The sequence below is a fragment of the Mytilus californianus genome, unplaced genomic scaffold (genome assembly GCF_021869535.1).
Source record: "Mytilus californianus isolate M0D057914Y unplaced genomic scaffold, xbMytCali1.0.p SCAF_1, whole genome shotgun sequence".
NCBI classification, from domain to species: Eukaryota; Metazoa; Mollusca; class Bivalvia; order Mytilida; family Mytilidae; genus Mytilus; species Mytilus californianus.
In genome coordinates, this window is record NW_026262581.1 from 77,226,355 (window position 1) to 77,239,694 (window position 13,340).

At 30.8% G+C, this 13,340-nt stretch overlaps 1 protein-coding gene across 12 annotated transcripts in view; it reads right to left on the bottom strand.

Annotated features, from left to right (window-relative positions):
* LOC127724284 (plasma membrane calcium-transporting ATPase 2-like) overlaps nucleotides 1-13,340 on the bottom strand; it is a 145,802-nt gene that overhangs the window by 76,436 nt on the left and 56,026 nt on the right. For 3 of the 12 annotated variants that reach the window (XM_052231225.1, XM_052231245.1, XM_052231252.1), the window contains one exon: nucleotides 10,334-10,408. The exons of the other annotated variants lie outside the window; for them this stretch is intronic. The gene's annotated coding sequence lies outside the window, so the exon portion shown is untranslated. The remainder of the gene's footprint in view (nucleotides 1-10,333; nucleotides 10,409-13,340) is intronic. 12 annotated transcript variants of the gene reach the window in all.

Genomic DNA, 13,340 nt, shown 5'->3' on the forward strand with positions numbered 1-13,340 from the left:
TTGGCCCCTAATTCCTAAAATTTTGAGGCAATTACCCCCAAAATCAATCCCAGCATTCCTTTTGTGATATGGAACCTTGTGGTACAATGTCAGAGAGATCCATACACTAACACACAAGTTATGTCTGGAAGTTACAAAAATGCTTATTTTTGGCCTCTTTTTGGCCCCTAATTCCTTTACTGTTGGTAACATAACCCCCAAAATCAATTCCAACCTTCCTTTTGTGGTATTGAACCTTGTGGTAAAATTTCATAGAGATCCATTAACTTAAACTAAAGTTAGAGTGCGAAAACCAATGTGTCTTCGGACGACGACGATGACGCCAACGTCATACCAATATACGACCACAAAAATTTTTTAGCGGTCGTATAAAAATCAGCAAATATACAACATTAAGCAAACAGGGCCTTAGATGTAGTGGTTATCATGCACTCTCAGAATTATTTGTTTAACACTATCGACTGTGTCTTGAGTGAAAATCAACAATTACATCCTCCAAAAGCAAGGGGTTTCGGCTTCAATCTTAATATTGACTAGGATTGCCAGTTTTCTATAAACCATAAAAGTTTTGGCTCTATCAACTGCACTATTGCAATACTCTGTCTAAGCAATGCTATACTTTGGTAATTATTGGTTGTTTAGTGAAAGCTTCAAATGTTTGAAACATGCTCACACCGGGTATCCCAATCCGAAAATGCGGAGGGATTCGAAACCCGATGAGCAATAAATGAAAAATGTGTAAAGGTGGGTAAGTAAAAATGGATCCAATTAACATGGAAGAATAATGCTCCGTGGGAATCAGATCCAGATTTTACTTACCAACACTTTGCTCATCAATTAGTCCTCGGGATTTAGTTTCCTCCGCAGATTTGAATCGGGATACCTGGTGTGAGCATGTTTCAAACATTTGGAGCTTTCAGTAAATAACCAATAATTATCAAAGTATCGCTTTGCTTAGACAGAGTATTGCTATAGTGCAGTTGATAGAGCCAAAACTTTTAAAGTTTATAGCTCATAAAAAGTCAATAAATATGGAATATTCTCTGAACAACAATGGTGAAGTTTGCATAGGAATGTCCTGTAATACAACAAACTAAAGACATAATTAAAATACACCTGTTGAGATGCACAAGTATTTTAAAGCTTATGAAGTTCATATCTAAGTATATAAAAATAAGAAGATGTGGTATGATTGCCAATGGGACAACTATCCACTAGACCAAATGACGTCGGTTTAGTCTGAAAATAAATGTCATAACCATATACATCTTGCCCCTAGTAATATACAGTTTTGATAATTGGTCTAATTTCTCTAGTCTTTTTTTATGCAACTGATTGAGAAGATCAAAAGCTGACTAACACCAAAAGCTACAATATGCACTGAGATAACTGGAACCCCATCATCCATGATATTCTTCATATGAATGTTTTGTTGTATTTAATGTCAAAGCAAGCATCCGTCTGTAGACATAATAAATAATATTTTGATTATTTGTAAACCTGACTCATGTTTGGATAAATAACAATGACAATTCTTCACAAAGTATTTGAATTAGTTTAACAGTTAAAGCAGATGTATCAACCAATATGCAATTATAAACGGTACACCCTTCAATTTTTTTTTTGACAGAAGTCTGTCAAGTTCCTAATGAAAATGCACACAAAGATTTCTCTGTTAGGTCTACCTACATGAACCTAACACAAGTAACTGGGTCATCATGGTCATAGAAATGAATGTCATCATTTACAATTAATGTACAATTAAAACATTGAATATTATAATTGCAGTGTAATACAATGTATGGGAAAAAGAGTAGTATCTTATTTTCCTGGAATTAGGTTGGGTCTCAACATGGGATTTTGGGTACAGTTGTGCAGCTTGGATTTAAAAAACACCCCCCATTCATATATTGAATAATTGTGAAATCCCTACCTATTCATATATTTCACAGTGAAATCATAAACCATTCATATATTTATCAGCTCAAATAGTACCTATATGCAATTTTAATGATAATCAGTTTGGGAAATTCAGTGAACATCGTTGCACAACAAACTGAAAAATTATGACCCATTGATATATCACAATTGGTCAATTACTACCTATTGATATATTTCCTCGGTAAAACTGCACCCCATTGATATATTTGACTTATCAAAAAAGGGACCCATTCCAGCGGCACATATGTATATACCTTCATATAGGAAGAGACCCCCCATGTGTATATTGTGGATTCATTATTATTCAATGGATACTAATTTTGGTGGATTTCGTTGGTACAGGTGAACCACGAAATTAAATGTTCAATGAATGACAAATTTTCTATAGGCTTGTCTGCAAACTTTGGCAAAACCATGAAATTAAATATCCACGAATATGTAAGATTGCCTTAATCCACAAAAATTGGACCCATGAAAACAAATGAATCCACAGTATAAATAGTTGTATCATATGTATATAAAGAAATGACTGTCAATGAGACAACTATCCACTGAAGACAATAATTATGAGAATGTGATATACAGGGCATGTGAGGTCATAAACAGGCTGCTACACAATCTAACGTGAAGACTGCTGAATGTGCAAAAAAGTATACATTTCAAATCTGTGTTAAGTTCAAAATAATACAAAAAACTCTATTTCCAAAGTGAGTGCTAACACTAAAGTTATAAAGATGGATCAAGAAAGCAATATAAACATAGATCAATGCAGACTGTGGAAAATTTTGATTATCAATGATTGTAAACAGTTTGTGATCCATCATGACTGATGACAATAAGCTGATTTGTTCTGGTCCTCTTATTGTGTTTATTTAGACAGTATAATATATCAGTGTTTTGTGAAGAAATACAATGGATTTAATCTAAAGCTATTGACTGTTACAATACCCTAGATATATACAGCAATAAAATCAATAGCTGGATTCCAATAAATCTGGAAGAATGTTAGGGGCACCAGTCAGAAACAAAATCTATAAACAACACATTCCAGTAAATCACAGTCAATCCTTATTAAAGACCAGGTAGATACAAAATATAAACTGTACAGAAGTAAAGAACAGGAACCAAGAAAAAACAAAATCTATAACACATTCCAGTAAATCACAGTCAATCCTTGTAAAAGACCAAGGTAGATACAAAATATAAACTGTACAGGAGTAAACAACGAGAACCAAGAAGAAACAAAATCTATAACACATTCCAGTAAATCACAGTCAATCCTTGTAAAAGACCAAGGTAGATACAAAATATAAACTGTACAGAAGTAAACAATGGGAACCAAGAAGAAACAAAATAAAACACATTTCAGTTTGGAAAAAAAATCTTCATTGAACACCTGAAAATCATAGAGACCCTTAGATTTTGTTAAAGATGTGGTAGACCTATAAACAGGATAGATAATGTTGTGATTTATTGGAGTATCTTAAAGATTTCGTTTCTATCTTGGACCAATGATTTACTAGTTGATTTTGTTTTTAACTGTTAACAGTTAAAAACAAAATCTATATGGTATTTCAATAGTTTGAACCAAAATCTATACTGTACACCATTACATTAACTAATTCATGGGGACCAATGAGAAACAAAATCTATACTGTATGCAAGTAACCAAGCAATCTGAGGGTATTGCATATGCATGTTTGCATTACAATGTCTTCTACTGACAGAACTTAAGATGAGTTCATGCTAATATGGACAAGCATTCGAGTGTGAGAGAGAAGACTGGTAAATTTCAATTTAAATAGGAATAGAGCTGTTTCTGATGTTACTTGTTTGCAAAAATCTCTCAACTAGAATGACAACTCAAACTTAATCCATTACTTCTTATAATATGATTATAAACTTATTACCTAAATTAGTAATCTATTGATTTAGGCATTACAGTAATAAGTGCAGAAAACCATATTTTAAAGCAATTTTTCTATATCTAGGGCCTCAACTGGAACAATTAACTCTAATTAGTAAAATATAAAATCTATAATGATGAAGTCTTAAGCAAGAGACAAATTCTATACTATATTCTAGTAAAGCATCATGGGCCAGATAGGAATATAATTTCTACTGCACTCCAATAAATGATGGGGACAAGTGAGAAACAAAATTTATATTGTACTCCAATAAATAATAGGGGCCAGTTTGAAACACAAAAGTGAACACAGTCATATGTTTCACCTACAATATATGGAATGATTTTAAAGGTCAATGAACTCTGTAACTGAAATCAAGGTTAAATAAATCTTAACAAATACCTCTTAATTCACATACACAATATTTTTCCACAATTGAAATAAATGTAAGTAATCATTACAGCTGAGTCCCCATAATTTAAAATAAACTTCAATACCATATTATAGCATTTTATTCAGAATAAAGTCAGCATAATTTCTCAGGGCAATGCAGTTTGTAACTATAATCTTCTGTAGGAGCGTTATGACATCATTATAGAAGTTAACCCACCACTGGTTATCTATACGTCATTATTGCAATCTCAATAACTCAATGATATACATGCAGTCTGTGATTTTAATAGCTTCTGTAAGATATTTAATTGCAGATTCTAGTAGAGATTGCAGTGAAATGAACATTCTAGGTTTTTTTTAAATAGTTATGGACCAAAAAACTTGTCAAAATAGCTCTTTTAGGCTTCTTTGTCAAAAATGTTGTTTATTCTCCAAAGAAGGGGGTTTATAATAAGGATGTTACTGTTGAAATTATTTGTTGAAATAAAGGGTTTTTCTAGAGCACTGGTGACATGACTGTAACAGTCTCCCTATTTGTTCAGAAGCTTTTTCTACTAAATTAATCTGCATGCAAGTTGTTAAAGTTGGAGGTCATGATTTCAAACACTGAGTGGCCAATAGTTCTAGGTTTGTAAAAAAAAATTAAAATAAAAGGTGAGGTGGGAGGGGCAAGCAGGGAGTGTAAAACAGCAAAGAATAATTCATTTGGTCATTACAATTTATTTACTAAAGTATCAGACTAATACTTATGTCAAAAGCACTCGATGACAGTGCTGTCTCAAATATTAACCAAGACCCAATTTACTTGTGAACTATTTGTCACAATGTGTAAACAAATTTGTATCTTCATTTGTGCATAAGAATTGCAATGGATATACTTGTCGGACATTTCCTTGGCCTTGACTGGATTTTAAACATTAAGAACACCAACTCATCTTATTTAAATTCATGCATTTAAAATAGAAAATTGTAAATTGAAAGCTTACCCTTCTTTTAGACATTCTTTAATAAATATTTCTTGTGTACTTTCCTCCCTGTATACATTAAAGATCAATAATTATTACAGGTAAATAATTGTTGACCACTGAATACACACCTGGACTGGACAGAATTAATCAACCATTCAAATCATAACATTTTAATATAAAGAATTTTGTGAACCTTGCAATTCAAGATCTATTTCAAGACAGGATACACAATTAAAAATAAATTATATTTTTTGTAAAACACATTGAAGTAAGATCACATTGGCTCTATCTATATTTACATTCTTTATTACTAGTGAACCACAAATTATATTTTGCAACAGAAGGAGATGAAATAATAAAAAAGACGATTTTGATTGGGACACTATACAATAAACCATGTTAGAAATTTATTCTAAGCAAGATAGAATTATACAATGGTAGTAAAAATACAAGTTTATTATGCATATAAGATATGAATCAATGAGACCATTATATTCTATGCCCTCAGCACAAATGTTAACCAGCTTTCAAAGATATACATATCAATCATCCCCTAACACAAAGATATTTGAACTTATTTTTAGAAGTGAATTGCTAATTAAATTATGAGTATAGAGATGATAAAAAGGCATTATTACCTGTATGCCAAGGTAAACATAAATATGCACCTGGTGTTCTGTGAAGGTTTATTTGAGAAATCTAGTTAACAAAATAAATACAATTTAAAACATTATCTTTTATATATATACTTTCAATTATTGATTCTGAACTCCCACCAAATGTTTTATTTGTGATTGACTGATTTTTACTTGCTAAATATTTATTTGTAGTATTTAAACATTGACCTTCAAATTTTAACATCAAAGGTTACATATATAATATTGATACCAATAATTTATAAATTGATGGGGGTATTCACAGCACATCTAATTCTTATGATGATACACACAATACACAATAAATTGGATTACATTTCCCCCTGTTATTTCTTTTCCAGATCAACAATATTTAGTGGAGTGAAGAGTCATTTAAAAATGTACTATAAAAGTTGCAATACATAAAAGTTGTTTTAAGATGCTGAACATTCTCAAATAAAAAACCTATTGAACTTTACCCAGCAAACTGAAAGTGTTACTTAGCTTATTAAGTAATATTAAAATATAATTTTTATTTCAAATTTTACAAAATATATCATGAAAAATATTGTTATTCCTACAAAAAGTGAAATATTTATTTTCAGAACATATGAAATGTTTACTTTTTTTCAAATATCAAAATCATTATGGTTCTTGAAAATGTCTTTTTATAATTATTTCTAATAATTTAGTCCTAACAGGTTTGGGACTTTCCAGTATACCAATGAAATGTTTATACTAACATAAACTATCTCTATAGAGTCAAAATATCTCTTAAGTGTGATTTCTTAACACAGTGGAAACTACAGATTACCCCTACTACTGTATCACCACCAAATAGTATGGTGACCTTGCTCATGTCCAAGGGTGTTACAGTGACAATTAAAACCACAAACAATCTTTTTATGTCAATCAAACAACAAAAAAAATATAAATTTTCCATTAATATTCATAAATGTCACAATATACTAGACAGAGTGTAAAAGACAATAGAATATTGACACATTAGAATGAATAACCCTACAGACAATAAAACATGGAGAAGACAGGTGTATGACATTGACCTCATGTTCTCTTATGTTTCTGTCTGACTAACATGAGACTAATTTACCACAGGGAGCTCTTTAGGAGGCAGTGGTCAAAGTGCCATGACACAGGCTCTCACCCATGCCAATCAGCTTATTTTTTATGCACTTTAAATTCTTTTAGTTGAAAACTCCTCTTCCTATTCATAAACTTACACAATGAGGTCAATTGGACTTAAAATGAGAAACACAATTATGATTGTTAGCCTGTAAGAATAACTCCACTTTAGAAATGAACTCCCAACTTACAACTTAATGAAGTTTTAAAACTGTATCAGAGTCACTGAATCCTGAAATGTGGGTCCATGAGACCTTTGTCCTCAGACAAATATTGCTGTTTCAGAGAATTGACTGAGCTAATATTTTAGTTATTTCTAAAGGGCAGAAAACCATAGAAGATATCAAAGAACAAAATTCCATTTTGTGAAAAAAGGGGGGGTGTCTTTAATCTGAGAAGTTGTACTATAAATGACTCTTAAAAGTTTTCTAAATTGTAGAAAATTAAGTCTGGTATAGTGTCTTGAAAATATAAAACCACAATATTCAAAAACTTTGAAATGATGCAATCATACATATCCAAGTTTACAACATGAACAGACAGAAATAAAGAACATGTTACTACTGTAGCCAACATAACAGGAAATGCACATATTGACAATTCTAGGGGTTGAAAATCAGGCTAATAAAGACCTAGAGATACTTTTAAAACTGAAAACAGTTCCATATTTTCTAAAAATTGAAACAAATTAGAGATATTTAATGTATTTGACTGATCAACATTTTACCAATGTATAAAGTCATGGTAGTACTTTGATCTATAATACATTTAACCCATCTGAAATGGTATAATAGATAGTCATCCATTGACCTTTGACCATTTTTCCCCTTAACCTCAACTCTTCTAAAAAAAAATCAAATATTATAACTAAATATATTCACAGATTTTTGTTAACAGTTATTTCCTTGAATATAAACTGTATTGTATAAGACATGATGAATGTAATTGATAAAGAATGACAAATCAATTCTATGATTCATTGCATAGACAATTCTATATTCCTAAAGAAAAGGCTTTGATTGTACAAAGTTACAGTAAACCTCCTACATTAACAAACATTCCATAAATACAACATGCAGGAAAGGAAAAAAAAGATCCCTATAGTCTATCAAGCAATCATTAACCTTAACTGAACTCACAGCTTTCTTCAAGTTTTAAGAAAGGAAAGATGTGACTATCAAGTTCTGGTCAAAAGAGTAATCAGCATTATTTCACATCAAGCTGATTCATGTTACAAGTTTCTTTCTTGGTAAGGAAAGCCATTGCCCAAAAGAATAACTCAGGAATAATACAAAGTCATTGTGTAGTAGACGGATTCATAGCAAGATGGTCATTATCAATTCTGAGGAAGTCATTTTTGATTCTGAGTAAATTATTATTTATCAATTCAGAGAAAGGCGTTTTCAATTTGGATGAAGATTCACAAAGTTCTAATATAATGAGAGTCATTATTAATTGTGAGTAACACAAACCATTATCCATTCAGAGTATAAAATCATTGCATATAAATACAAGAAGTGGGTACTAATAAATGAGACAGCAAACCAACAACAACTAGAGGTTCTGAAAACAAAGCTCAGAAAAATATACATCCTTTACCCTTAACAGGCTATTATTTGAACTTGGAATTATTTTTAATTATGGAATTTGCATTATTTCTTGTGCTTGAAATTTTTAATGAATTCCATGTTTATTCTGTATTATAATGTTCTGTGCTGCGCACAACACTTTCTATTACAAAGAAGATAGCACATTTCAATAGAATGTACTGTGCCGCGCACAACACTATCTATACAAAATACATTGTGTGGAAAGTGTTATGCACCGCTCAAAACATAATAATACTTAATAAACATGGAATTTATCAAAAATTTCAAACACATGAAATTATGCAAATTCCATAATTAAAAATAATTCCAAGTTCAAATAATAGCCTGTTCCTTGTATCCATCATAATATGCAAAGTATTAACCTTGACCTTACAGACACTTAAGATATTCCAACCATATTAGCAAAACACCCTCTAGTGGTGGGCAGCAATATACAATAATATCAAGGCTCATTATTATCTATTAGGCATTTAAACAATCGGAGTCAGAGACCTTGCAGAGAGACAATAAAACCTTATTCCTGACTCACTTTCTAGTGTTGGGCAACAATTCATCATTTATTAACAAAAATCTAAACCCTTCAAGGCATTCAAAAGTTTTGAGTTGAATAAAGTTTTACATATTTGAAGCTATGTTTGTGACTGTGACCTTGCAGAAAGACATTCCAACCTAAATCATGACACAACTTCTTGTCGTGGGCAACTTAAATGCCAAGTTTCATCAATTCCTTCAAGGCATTCATAAGTTCTGAATATGACACAACTTGCACATGTACATGTATACATACAGACAGACGAATATATAGACAGAAATAAGAGTGACAGTGATTTAGTCATTATATTCTTAAAAGGAAAAACATTTGCAATCATACAAGGTCTCCTTTATTTTTATATTGAACCACCAGTAAACAAATAAAAGGGCAAAACAAATCATTCTTAAGGTTTAGTAGAAAAAATGACTTTTGTCAATAGAAATGGAGATATTTAAATGTTCTTTTATCATAGATCCTGGCTTTAGAAAGTTAATAAGAAATTCTACAGTAAATTAATGTATTGTTATAATAATGGACAATGGCAGCTTTGATCACTATCTGCACATTTCTCATATTTATAAATGGAAAATGTAAACAAGAAATGATAGCTAGATCATTGAGGCTTACTTATCTAGAACTGATAGTAAATCCAAATGGACAATATGTACTCTTTCTCTTATTTACTGAATCTGTTTATTTATAATGGATAAATTATACATCCTGCGTTACATAACTACTAAATAAACTATGCATAGTCTTGCATTTATGCATAAATCTAGTTAGGAAATGACATTTGATTTTTGCTCATTAATTAGGCAGTGGCTGAAGTTTCTGTTAGTCAACAATGACACACATCAAGCTGGAGTTACTAAAGCAATGTTAAAATGTTTCTAGAATTATATCTCTTTATAATTTTGCAAACATGTGTAACAGTGCATTAAAATCACTTTAAGTGCTAGACAGAACATAAGCCAAAACTTGTTTCTATATCTTATCACATGACATAATCATGTCATTTTAATTAGTCATATTATTATGCATTGTCATTAAAATTCATAACAAATTTCATCTCAGTGCAATTACATATTAAATATGCTGAAGAATTTTTGATCATACAAAAACCTTTATATACATGTATTAAACAGGAATAAACGATGTACATGAAAACAAGTGTACTGGATAAGTCCATAGTCAAGAAATATACCTGTAGTTTATTGTCAATTGGAGACCCTTTTTAACCATTATCCCTCAAATGGCCTCTTTACATGAATCCTGACTGCTTTAAAAGAAAAAAAGTATCAGTGATCTAAGCCCTTAGTTATTTGTTATAGTCACAAACAGACTTAGTCCTGAGGTAACAATAGTAAACGGACCATTTTTACTGTGCTGTTATTGTTGCTATGCAATAATAATGTCCAATATGGAATGAAATAATGATTTTTTAGAAGTGGAATGCATGCTTTTGGCCTGCAATCATTGATTTATTTTACAAAATCTCTACGAAATCTATTAACACTCAATTTTAATAGAGAATCATGTTTGTCTCCGCTCCACAATCTAAATATCATTTCTATCAAAGAGTAGAACTCCCCCCCCCCCCCCCATCTACATTCAGTTGCAGGATAAAACACAATATTTCTACTCTCTATAAATATAGTTTTATCAATACTCACTAAATAAGATCAGTATAAGAATCACCTTTTTTTCTTTTTGAATAAATATGAAGCTTATAATTTAATTTTTCATATCTTTTAGGCTTTTCCCATTAAGGTATACAATGTTTTGTTTTTGCATTGAATTTGATAAAAATATTGTAGAACTGAAGTGAAAAATATAAATAAAACCTACCCTACATTTACAAGTCTGTCCTATAGTAAAATGATATATCAATTGAACACAACATCATTTTTGACATGGACTTTTGTTCAGTATCCTGAGGCCAAATAAAAAGGTACTGGGGAGATGAAAATAGTCCATACAAAAATGCCACTTACTTAAAATTAATAGTTATTCACATGTCAATCAATCCATCAAAGTCAGTCAGTTCAAAAATGTAGGTGTTTAAAAAGTTCAAGGTAACATACAATATCTAAACATATTTTATATTGATCAGACATATTGACTGGCTACTATTTATATATAAAATGGATTATATAAACAAAAGTACTGCAGAAATTTATTAAGGCTATAAATTAAGGTTTAAAATCAACTGACAAATTGAAAATATGTCAAATTAAAATCTATTTTAACTCTAGTTTTAGTTTCCATCTTCTGTATAATAAATTTGAATAGTTTAGATACTAGTCTTTGTACCTTTTTTTTGTTGGGTCATTTGACTGTATTATTATACCTACCAAACTTTACAATTTAAAGACCTGTATGTCAATTTTCTGAAGAAAAAAACAAACTGATGAATAAGAGCATTCCTTCCTTTATCAGCTCACATAACTCATCAATACATTAAAATTCAATACTCAAGATAAATATGTTTTATCTTTAAATTGAATCAGTTACCCAAGACAAAATCTTTTTAAGTAAATATTTCTCTGTATAAGTTCAATATTACCAACTTATTGCAAATTGCTTCATTACTCAACCTATATTTCATTCACCCATTTTTTCTTTTAACTCATCTCCTTTGAAACTCTTCCTCTTTCACACTAAATGCATGTGATTCCTTCTTCTGAGTGAGTGTCACTCAAAATACCAAATGTGTCTCTGTTTGATTCTGATTTTCTGTTTTAAACATTTTTGGTACTTACTACTCACTGCACACATTGATGAAATCTTCAGATGAAAATACTTCATAATGAATTAAAACTGTTTAAACATTATCTGTCCATACTAACAAAATTACCATATGACATGTATATAGACCATGCAGCTCTCATTATTCTAATTTGTTATTCAAAACCAAAGTGCATCAATACAGAATCTTCATAAAACAAATCTAAAAATAGTACTAATTCATTATCAAACCTTTAGGCAGATCCTATCAGAATGCATTGTTAATGAATTAATCCCTCACAGAAAACATATCCTCTTACTATCCCTCAGCTATTACATTGATGGTAATAGTAGTACATATATCGTCCTGTGACAGTCAATGATGTAACACACAGTATACACAAGGATAGATTTAACTACTGCATTGATTGCTATACCTTTCCATTCCAATCAATTAACACAAGACGTAACTATGGAAACCAACTATTCCACCCCAAAAAATAAGACCGACTGCAAGAATTTTTTTTCACACATTTTTTTGTATCCATTGAATTCCACACTATACCTGTATTGATGGCAGTCTGCAGGGGGGTAATATTGATGCATTGATCAGGGTGGGTAACACATTACTAATCATTATTGGTAGTCAATACATTCCAAAGACATTCTCTTATCTTTTGTGACCTTTGTATACAATTAATTCATTTTTAATGTTACTTTTCCAATTTGAAAAGTATCTGAGATATAAGGACTGTTATGTAAAGGAAATCGACAGTTTTATCAATGAATGTATTACAACATATGTTGCTGTTTTTATTGAGCTAGGTGGCTTGTTAGTACTTCAGATGTATATGTCTAACTACATTTCAATTCATTGAGATAAGACCCTTATTAGATGAACTTCTTTTGAAAACTTCAATGCTAATACATTTTTGTCATTGTAAGTATTGCTGCTTACAAGGTATTAATTGAAATAAGGGTTCTTTATGGTAAATGGAACTTATCATCCCATTTTTACTAACCAAAACAGCAGGTGCCATGTCATCCTGAGTTCACCTGTTGATCAAGTTTGTGTCGGTCATTTTGGTTTTCTGTGCAATGTTTTGTGGACAGTTGTTTGTTTTTTTGTATTTTTTCTCTACAGTCCTAAATCCATGCACAAGAAAGTGAAAATTTCATATCTTCTCTCAATTATAAAATGGTTAAAAAGGATTATAAATCTGTCATTTCATACTGATAAGCCGACTGATAATATTACTTAACAGATGTTTAAAACACAAAATTGTTAAACTTTAAAAGTTTTAGGAAAATGCACAGGCACATGCGAGGTTGACCCCCCCCCCCCCCCCTTTTTTTTGAGTTTAATTCTTATTTTGGAAACATTCTTTGATATTGTTTATCCTGACTTTCAAGATTTATTTGAAAACCTAATTATTTTTAAACATGGGTTTTAAAAATATCCTAATCTTGCAATTTATTGAAAA